Source organism: Cheilinus undulatus, linkage group 6, assembly GCF_018320785.1.
Source record: "Cheilinus undulatus linkage group 6, ASM1832078v1, whole genome shotgun sequence".
Taxonomy (NCBI): Eukaryota; Metazoa; Chordata; class Actinopteri; order Labriformes; family Labridae; genus Cheilinus; species Cheilinus undulatus.
Window position 1 is genome coordinate 32,097,831 of NC_054870.1, and position 9,818 is coordinate 32,107,648.

The 9,818-nt window shown below is 40.1% G+C and overlaps 1 protein-coding gene across 1 annotated transcript in view; it reads right to left on the reverse strand.

The window, feature by feature from the left end:
- Positions 1 to 9,602, reverse strand: part of LOC121511519 (carbohydrate sulfotransferase 15-like) — a 31,943-nt gene extending 22,341 nt beyond the window's left edge. The window contains exon 1 of the mRNA XM_041790259.1: positions 9,367 to 9,602. The gene's annotated coding sequence lies outside the window, so the exon portion shown is untranslated. The remainder of the gene's footprint in view (positions 1 to 9,366) is intronic.
- Between the last annotated feature and the right edge of the window lie 216 nt (positions 9,603 to 9,818).

The following is a 9,818-nucleotide window of genomic DNA, read 5'->3' on the forward strand; positions in this document are numbered from 1 at the left end:
CTTTGTGACTGGGACTTGGCTTAATCCCAGTGCTGAGAAATGGAAGGCACAAGAAAAAAGCAACACCACAAAAGGAAATAGGCCGGCCTCCCTGTTGACAGGAGAGTCGAACAAAGACGGATGAGACACAGAACTGCAGAAATAATAATACTTTCTCTTCTTGGATGAAAAAGAAATCAGAAGTCAGAGCAATTTGAAGAACAGAAAACAACAAATAGTCCCTGTTGGGGGGAACTAAAATATATTTATTTATTTATTTATTTTCCAGACTGTTTTCAGTCAGATTACAGATAAACCCTTGGCAGGAAATCTGACAGCTCTCAGGGAGCACAAATGTCCCAGGAAGTGAACTTCATCGCTCTCTTCATCATGAATTAGTCCTCCCTTTCCTTTCCATTTTCCACTAAGAGAATAAGATGAGCTGGTTGATTTTCTGTCACTGAAGAACGATGTTTGCCCTCGCAGGAATCTGACTCCTTAATCTGTTAAACAAGCAGGCTGCCGGAGAAAAAGTACAGTCCAAACAAAATAGACGCCTTCTAAGAAAAGCGCGCCGCTTGTTTAACAGTGTCTGCCTTCATCAACCGAGTCACCACACTTCATCGTAACATCTGGAGTGCAGATGTGGTCCTCAGCTAAACTAAGTGTTTGCCCATGCATGTAAGTGTATATATTTGCATGCAGATGTTTCTTCAACAGCAGCAGGCTGTTTGCATTAGCAGCACTTTAAACCCAATGTGACATTAATAACAAGCAAAAAACACCTGGGACGTCTGTCCTACTGTTTATACTGGGAGTGAGGAGGGAGAAAAGGAAGTCCTGAACACTAAAGGTAGATCTGAGGTCAGCCCAGGCGGCAGTGCAGCTTTTTTCCACATACAGTATGGGGTTATTTAAGTTTTATAAAACTTGAGTCTGGTTTAAGAGCTTTGGCCTACGTGTTTGATTAAAATGATTGATGAGGGCTGGAATACAGCAAGACAGTTGGAAAGGACAAGAAACAGGTGTCCTGATCATTAGAGGGATCTACTTTAGTTTTGCATCCTCACTTCAAGCTTTTCTTTATTTGAGTTGGAGCTTAAACTCAGAATGGTGATAATTTAAATGCTAACTTAACCGGTGCACAAGAAGACTAAAGTACGGTGAGTCAAAGCTGGATTATGGCATCTGTCTGTGAACCTGGAAGTCAAAAACAGACTGGATGACATTCTGTAGGGATGCTCTACTCAGATTATGATGTATTTCACAATGCTAGGTTCATAACAGGGATTTTTTTCATAAATTTTGTGTGGGTTTAAGTAACCCAGTTATGTCCGAGCTCTAGATAAAAGATTGCCTGGTAAAAGCTGTCCATCATAATGCTTTTATTTTGCCTTTTCTACAACCTTACATGAAGCTTAATGATAATGTGTTTTAAATCTTAATGGACAAAACATGAAATTCTGCAAGACTAAAAAAAAATAGAAGTAAATACAAACGTAAAGAGATGTTAGGACTTATCAGTTTAAAATAGATAGCGTACTTCTCTGCTGAAAAGGTTGAACTGGGATTGTGTTCTATTTACAGAATCAAATCAACTGTCTTTTGACATAAAGGGCCTATAAAAAGGATTCGCCCCTTGCATGTTTTACCCTTTTATTGATTTTATAAAGCAATCATGGTTGGAATAACTTGACTTTTTGACCAAAAAAACCCCCCCAAAAAACCTCTTTAATATCAAAGTGAACACAGATATCTACAAAGTAATGTAAACTGAACAAAAATATATGCACTCAAATAAGTGACCTTCCAGGGCCTGCTGCTGAGAAGTATCCCCACAGCGTGATGTTGTTTGTGGTAATGTGCAGTGTTTGGTGTTTGCAAAACATAGCATCTTGTCTGATGGCCAAAAAGCAACATTTTGGTCTCATCAGTCTGCTTGACCATGAAGTCTCCCACATGCCTTCTGCAAACTCTAGTTGAGATTTAATATGAGCTTTCTGAGTAATCTGGACTTTCTCTTTGCCACTCTCCCATAAAGCTTTGACTGGTGAAGAACCCAAGCAACAGCTGTATACAGAGTCTCTCCCATCTCAGCTGCTAAAGCTTGTAGCTCCTTCAGAGTAGTCATAGGTGTCTTGGTGTCCTCTCACACTAGACTCTTTCTCGCACAGTCAGGACAGTCTGATCTAGGCAGATTTACACCCGTGCCATATTCTTTCCATTTCTTGATGATGGATTTCACTGAATTCTGGGGGAGGTTTATACTTTTCAGTAACCTTTTCTCTGAGTTGCTTGAAGTGTTCTTTTGTCTTTCTGGTGTAATGGTAGCCAGGAATACTGATTAACCAGTAACAGGACCTTCTCGACACAGGTGTCTTTATACTACAATGACTTGATGTACAGTAACCACACTCAGGTGATCCCCATTTCAGTAATGGTGAGACTACTAGCACCAATTGGCTGGACTTCTGTTAAAGTAGGTCAGTCACTTTAAAGGGGGTGAGTATTTATGCAGTCACATCTTTTACCTTACTTATTTCTATTAAGTTGACATTACTTCTGAGAAGTCTTTTTTCACTTTGACATTAGAGATATTTTTATCTTTTTCTTTTTTAGTCAAAAAAGCCAAATTATATTGACTATGATTGTATTATAAAATCAGTAAAAGGGTGAAATACCCAAGGGGTGAACACTTTTTGTAGGAACTGTACTCATACATAGTGAGGTTTCATAACATCCTTTTGCTCCTTGTTTTTTTTAGAACAAAAGACCCAAAAGTTAATTAGCTGCTCTGAATGAATGAATGATCTTAAGAAGATGCAGAATGACTTTAAGGCTGACACATCTAGTCATAGATGTTCTGCTTTATTTGTTTTTTTTTTTTTATTGCAGTTAAATTTCGATAAATATTTGCTTATTTAATCATTTCATGTACCTCAAGGTTTTATCATGTTTGTATGTATGTCTGCTCACTGTCTGTTAGAAACTTTGTTGACTGCTGCTGCCTTTTTTAGCCAGGACACTGCTGGAAATATTTCCTCAATCTATTTCAATAACCCAGGCCAAGCCAACTATCTCCTGGTTAAGCTTGATTACTTGTTGTGAATTTCACAAACACAATAATCATCCCAATACTCAGGGACACTTTAATAAAAGACTGTATGATGGGATCTTCAATGCCACTGCAAACAAAACAACCAGATGGAAGGTGACAAAACACTTTCTTACAACTTGTAAATGTAACACAAAGAGCTGAGCAATAAAATCAAATCTGTGTGTTCCAACCTTGAGTACTGTGAGAATCAGTCTTGCTGCAATAGTAAGATTTTTGAAGGAATTCTCGAGACTACCGATAAGAAGTGGTCTAAATCTGAGGAAAATGACCCAAAGCATTTTGGGTTCAACTGATTATTTTCAATAACTGACAAGCATGGCTAAGACAAAGTAAGAATTTGTTCTTTCATTGGTCTTGGAATTATTGATCCATCTTCTTCTGCTTATCCAGATTGGGCCACTGTGGCAGCAGACAAAGTAAGTCAACCCAGACATCTCTCTCCCAGCAATGTTTTCCAGTACCTCCTGAGGGATCCCAAGGTGCTCTCAGACCAGATGGAATATATAATCCCTACAGCAAGGTCTGGGTCTGCCTTCCAGTTAGACATGCCCAGAGGACCTCCACAGGGAGGAAACCAGGAGGCATCCTGATCAGATCCATCTCTATTGGCTCCCTTCAACGCAAAGGAGCAGCAGCTCTACTTTGACATCACTCAGGGTGTCCGAGCTCCTCACCCTATCTCAGAGTCTGAGCCCAGCCACCATCCTAAGGAAACTGACTGCTTGTCTCCACAATCTCATTCTTTCAGTCATTACCCAAAGCTCATGACCATGGGTGAGGACTGGAAGATAGATCAAATCGTAAATCGAAAGCTTTGCCTTCTGGCTCAGCTTCACCAACAGTCCAGTACAGGACCTGCAATACTGCTGATGCTGCACCAATCCATCTGTAAGTCTCATGGTCCATTCTAGCCTCACCCATGAACAAGACCCAGATACTTGAACTGAAGACTCACTTCCCAACCGGAGGGAGCAATCCAACGTTTTCGAGAGCCATGCACTCAGACTTGGAGGTGCTTATTCTCATACCAGCCGCTTCACACACAACTGCAAATTGCCCCCATGCCTGCTGGAGGTCTCCCGCAGAGGAAGCCAACAGAACCACATCATCTGCAAACAGCAGAGTTGAACTCCTGAGTAGAGGGTGACACACGAGAGGATTTTCATTCCTGCTCGACTGAATTAACTAAAATTTGTGACTTACTCGCAAGTTCTGTAAGCTTGAAAGGCGGATTGTTCTGTTATACTTGTTATAAGTCTCATCTTGCTTCATCTGTCTGACCATCTTCAACTTGCTCCATTTCAAAAAGGGTTGTTGCTTGCATTGTTGGAGTGTCGGCTGAAGCAGTGCTTTTTCCAGTGTGGGAAGCGTAGTTCTTTTGACTTGCATTGAGGTGTAGGCTCACTGAAAGAAACTAAAGGCAAAAAGGCTGCCACGTTTTGTCAACATAGTGCTTCTGTCCATTTTTTCCAATAAAAAAACAACTAATCAAATGAACATAAAAACTGCCTGTGCATATTTATACATAAAAATTGGTCTGTTGTTATGGTGGCTGGCTGATGTTTTTTTCCCCCGTGGAATGACTCAGGAACCCTGGGATCCAAGAAAATCCTGCAAAAGAGTCTGTCTGTAATTCTGATGTCCCAAACCCAAAACCCTCCTCCCCCAACTGCACCTTGAGATCCTGTCCATGAACATTACAGAATCAGTCTTGGAACTCATTATCAGGACTCCTTTAAAACTTTGTGATCAATGACTTTTTTTTTTTTTTGATCGATAGATGGGACCAGATAATTAAACAATCTCAATCTAAGATTGTGATCCAATTAAGTCTTCAAATAGAAAACTTTGGGCTTTCTTGCTGACTATGGATGGGTTATGGATCAAACATGTGACACACCAGAAGGTTTAACAAAATTCACATACTTGTAGAGCTACATTACATGCCTACCATTTGCTTACAAGCCATCATGGTTATTTAAAAGATGCAGTCTTGGTTGTTGGCCTGCCTTGGTCAGCCATTTTAATAAACTGGCCCATATATGATTAATAGCTGCCGTTGGCCCGATGTGAATCAGGTCAGTTTGAAATAAGTCTGAATGTAAGAAGAGACCTGATGAATCTGCCAGAGTAAATAAAAAAGATAGCAGATTTACTCCTACCATACAAGGATATGATCCAAAATACTCAAAAATGAAAGCTCACAGAGACTCTAGCAAGTTCCAGCCGAGGACACTCTGCCTTATCATGCCCTTTAATATTTATTTTTTTTTAATGATTAACTAATGTGCAAAACGTGGCTTCTCCTCCTACCTGATACTTGTATCTTGTTTTTGGCACCAGGAGTGCATTTGGCTGCCAATTACACTGACGAAAAACGCTTAAAGACAGATCCTGACAGTCCTGTTTGTGTGACAGCTTCTTATGGTAAATCCGATTTGCACACACAAAACGTTGCAACACGACATGTAGCAGCTTGATTGAGCTTGTTATAGCTCTTATGAGCTGAAAGCTTCTCACACTCTCAATATGCCTTAAAACAGGAGGCAGTAGTAAAGCTAAGCTTATACTTGTGGTAGATTCAATGAGTGACTGTTTTTGATCTATTGTATTGAACAGCAAGAGCATAATTTAGTCTTATGAATCACTTGTGACTTCTATTCCTACTTTTCAGTTTATTATGGCCCAGATTATAATGCTATTTTCATTCGAATAAATATTTGTCTTGGCTGGTGACCAAGACTGGAGCTGAACCAGAGCTACAGTGGGGCTCTTACAAAAGCCATCTGTTGCATTTCAGGAACTTTTACTTCTGATTTTAGCTGCTTAAATTAAAAAATAAGTAGTGTGTTTCAATGAAAGTGAACCTTGATTTCTAGGGCAGAATATGTTTTTGCTCTTTTGCTACCATGTAAATCAATGTATTACGATTGTGTATATGTGTATGATGTTCTAATGGATCAATCCATTTATTCATATATATATATATATATATACACAAAAAAGTTTTACTTTACAATGATAAAAACAAATTCAACCAAAGTCTTTATGTTTAATCAGAAAGGTCTTGGGCCCAACTGTGGAAAGTGAGGATGTTGAAACACTTCATCGAAAAGGAAAGAAAAAGAAAGAAAGAAAGCAGCATTAATCAGAAGCATTACTCATCACCGGGCCACTTAAGCAGAACAAGGGAGTGACGGATGCATATTAAAGTTTGACTACACTGGATCCACCTTTTCCCTAAACATATTTCATGTCTGAAATAACACAGAGCTGATCGTACATTACTGAGGATTGTTGTCATCCCAAGTTTAAAGCTACCAGTGCTTGAAATAGAAAGTGGGAGCTGTTGCCAGAGCACTTAAGGATCATACAATCCTCCCACATTCCTAATGTGCTGAGTTAGAGAATCCTTTTCTTCCATTTATGTTGGACCCCCAGAGTCCAGTCTAAACAATCTGATTTGGTACAACTCTCTCACTCTCCGCTCTCATACTTTTAGCATTACCTAAGACTTCCATCAGTAGTCTTTGCCAAGAGAAGCATAGCTTGGACATCTTAGAGGCCTACACACATTTCTTCCACAAACGTGGGGGGGAGCAACTTAAAACCTTCCTGTGCAGTTGACCTGACAGACCGCAGCTCTGTATGCAGCAACCAGCATGGTTTAGTTTGCACAGAATTACTGGGCATGGAGAGGTGCTCCAACCAAATCTATCTTCCTTCTCTCTCTCCCATTCACACTCAACTCCCATTTTTTCATTCCAATTAACAATAAAATACAACTTCAGTGATTTAGAACTACACTGTCCACTGAGGCGGTGTTGTCCAAAGGTCATCTGCCTACCTGTCAGGACCTCCGCTCTGCACTGTGAGCAGAGCAGCAGCCCCTGTACTACAACAGAATGAAAAAAGAAGCAACTAAATGTCAAACACATTGAACACAATCATCTCACACTACTAGAGAAATGTTATATTTTTTATTAGATTCTTTATTTTACACATTATTTAAAAAGAGATTTTTTTCCTACCAATTTGGATGCTTTTACTTGAGAGTCCCTTTAATACAAATGTGATATATATAGCATAAATAAGCAGAGCATGTGAGAAAAAACTTCAGTTTTGTCAGCAGTTGTCTTCTGCTTGCCCTATTTCAGTGATTTAACTCTAATTGTTTTTGTATTGTCTACATCTCTACTGCTTAACTGTATCTCAAATACTGTAAGAAACTCCATTATGGTAAAAGGCTCACCACATTTGAACTCATTAATCTATTAACTGTAACTTTAATAACTGCAAATGAATGCCTCATATGCATATTTGCACTAATAATCTAGTGTGTGGACAACCTGATGTAACCTGATGACTTTCAGCTAGCACTGCTCAGTTCTTGTTGATTACTAAAGCCAAATGTCCCATTACCAAACAAGCCAAGCTAATTTTAGTGGAAGATCAGCTAACAAATTTTCCTGACAACCTGTGGAGAATTTGGAATTGAGCTTTCAAAACTACAGCTTGAAACACACAGGCACCATCCAACATGCATCCAAACAATCACCCCAATTACTTTCTATACACAAACCCACATTGGTAGTAGCCAGACATGTGGCAATATGCCCCACCTGACGCCTGGAATGGTGGCACTATATGCCACTGCTCTATTCCCCACGTGGCTATCCAGGGCAGGTGAAGTGTTTTCCTGAGAGAACAGAGAATTTAGTTCATCTCAGCTGCTGAGCAACAGCTCTGTGTGAGAACACAGAAGAAGGAATTTAGTTCCATCTTCTGTTTAAGGTGTAGAGTAAATGGGAGGCATTGGACACCATTGCTCCTATTATTTTGGTCTGTTGTCATAAAATTAAAACATCCAGTCCTAAAGTATGTTGCTGGAAAACCGTCTTAACATTTTGCTGCCTAAAGATGTTCGTACACTGGGCAAATTTCCTCTGATTCAGACATGTTTTTTGAGTCTTGGAAGTTGCGCAGACTTTCAGTCGGATAGGGCATCATATGTCATGCAGTATAGAAGGGGAAACGACAGCCGACCACTAGCCAGTGACCGCTTGACCAGCTGCTACAGACAGGTCGGACGGATTTCTGACATGTTTGATATTTTGGTTGTACAACTGCTCCCACTCCTACAGTGAGAGCAGAACAACGAGCAGAATCCTCAACTTTGGGGCATTTTTTCCCTTGTTAATTGTCAGACAAAGTCACAAATTACCATGAAAACAGCAGGAATAACTTTCTGATGCCACCCCTCATAATAAAGGAAAAAACAAGCAGGAAATAAGCCTCCAGTGGCATGGTTAGTGATGCTGTGTGTGCGTGTGTGTGTGTGTGATACGTGTGTGTGTGTGATACAGGGGAGCTAACTTAAAAGAAGAAGTAGCTACACTTTCGTTGTTTGCTAAAACACGGATGATTTGTTGAGTTTAAGTTCTTCTTTTTAACTCTATTTGCAGTTTTTTAAATGCTGGGTATAATGTTTTAGAAAGAGGAATGATTTTGGTGCTATTAAATGATCTTACTGCAGTGCTATATTGATGTAATTGGGTAGTTTGGGAGGGATGGTGTCAAACAACTCTTAATGGATCAACCATATCTGATGAAACCCATCAAAGAGCTGGAGTTTCTTCACAGTTTGTATCACGGGATGCGTGAAAGAAACCATGAAAGCATTATGGACGGATTAATCAGACACATAACAAGATAAAGGCAGTTTGCTCCAATTTGTCACATTACAGTAAACAGGAAAAACGCTGGTGAAGTGAATAACATAGAGAGCGTGTACAAATGTTTACAGCAGTTTATCTGTCCTTCATAACACAGCCCTGTTTGTGGTTCAGACTCTGATAAACCATAAGTCCCTCACTCCCCAGAGACATGACAGTGAGATATTCTGCAGCTGTTCAGAGAAGCAGAAAATATTCACCAGAAAGAATTTAAAGTTTAATAAAGCCTTTAGGCAGCTTTTGAGCACCGTTTTTTAAATGTTATGTTTACTTTTGTTTATGACCTCCTTATTCTAAGTTACAGCCTTCTGCTGGATTTTTTTCTGTTTAAAACATTTAAAGTAGGTAACTCAGCTCAAAGGACAATGAAAATCTTTATGAAAGATAGCTGATATCTGGGACGACAAAAACAAAAATTGTGAACTTGTAACAAGTCAGGCAGCATTTCTAGTGTCAGGATAGTAAAAGACATAACTCCAGAGAGGAACTGTCTCTTATTAACCTCAAACAATTTTGCTGAAGTGAGATACTCACACAGGAGTTGAGTCGCTTTAATCCTCTCGCTCCTCGTGTAGCCGCTCACGAGCCATGATGACCACCAGTCAAACAGATGAATTAAACGAGCTGACAGGTGTCTGGGTGAACCGCCGGGTGAAATAAACGCCAGTGTACCCTCGGCATCATCCGTGCTCATGTTTACTGACGCCGGCTGCCTTTTGTCGCGGAAATGAGCGACTTTCCGGAGTCTTCATCTGACAGAGCTCCCACGCGCGCGCAACAGAGAGTGAAGTGGAGGGAGGAGAGAGGAGGGAGGAAAGAGCGAGGAGAGGAGGAGGGAGCTAGGGAAGGAGAGAGAGCTGGAGTGGCGCAAGAAACAGCAGCAGAATAAATTCACTCTAAATTTCAGCCTGTAATGCTTTATTGATCACGTTTGACGTACCGTTATAATGAATGACAAAATATAGAAAGCAGATCAATGGGCCAAA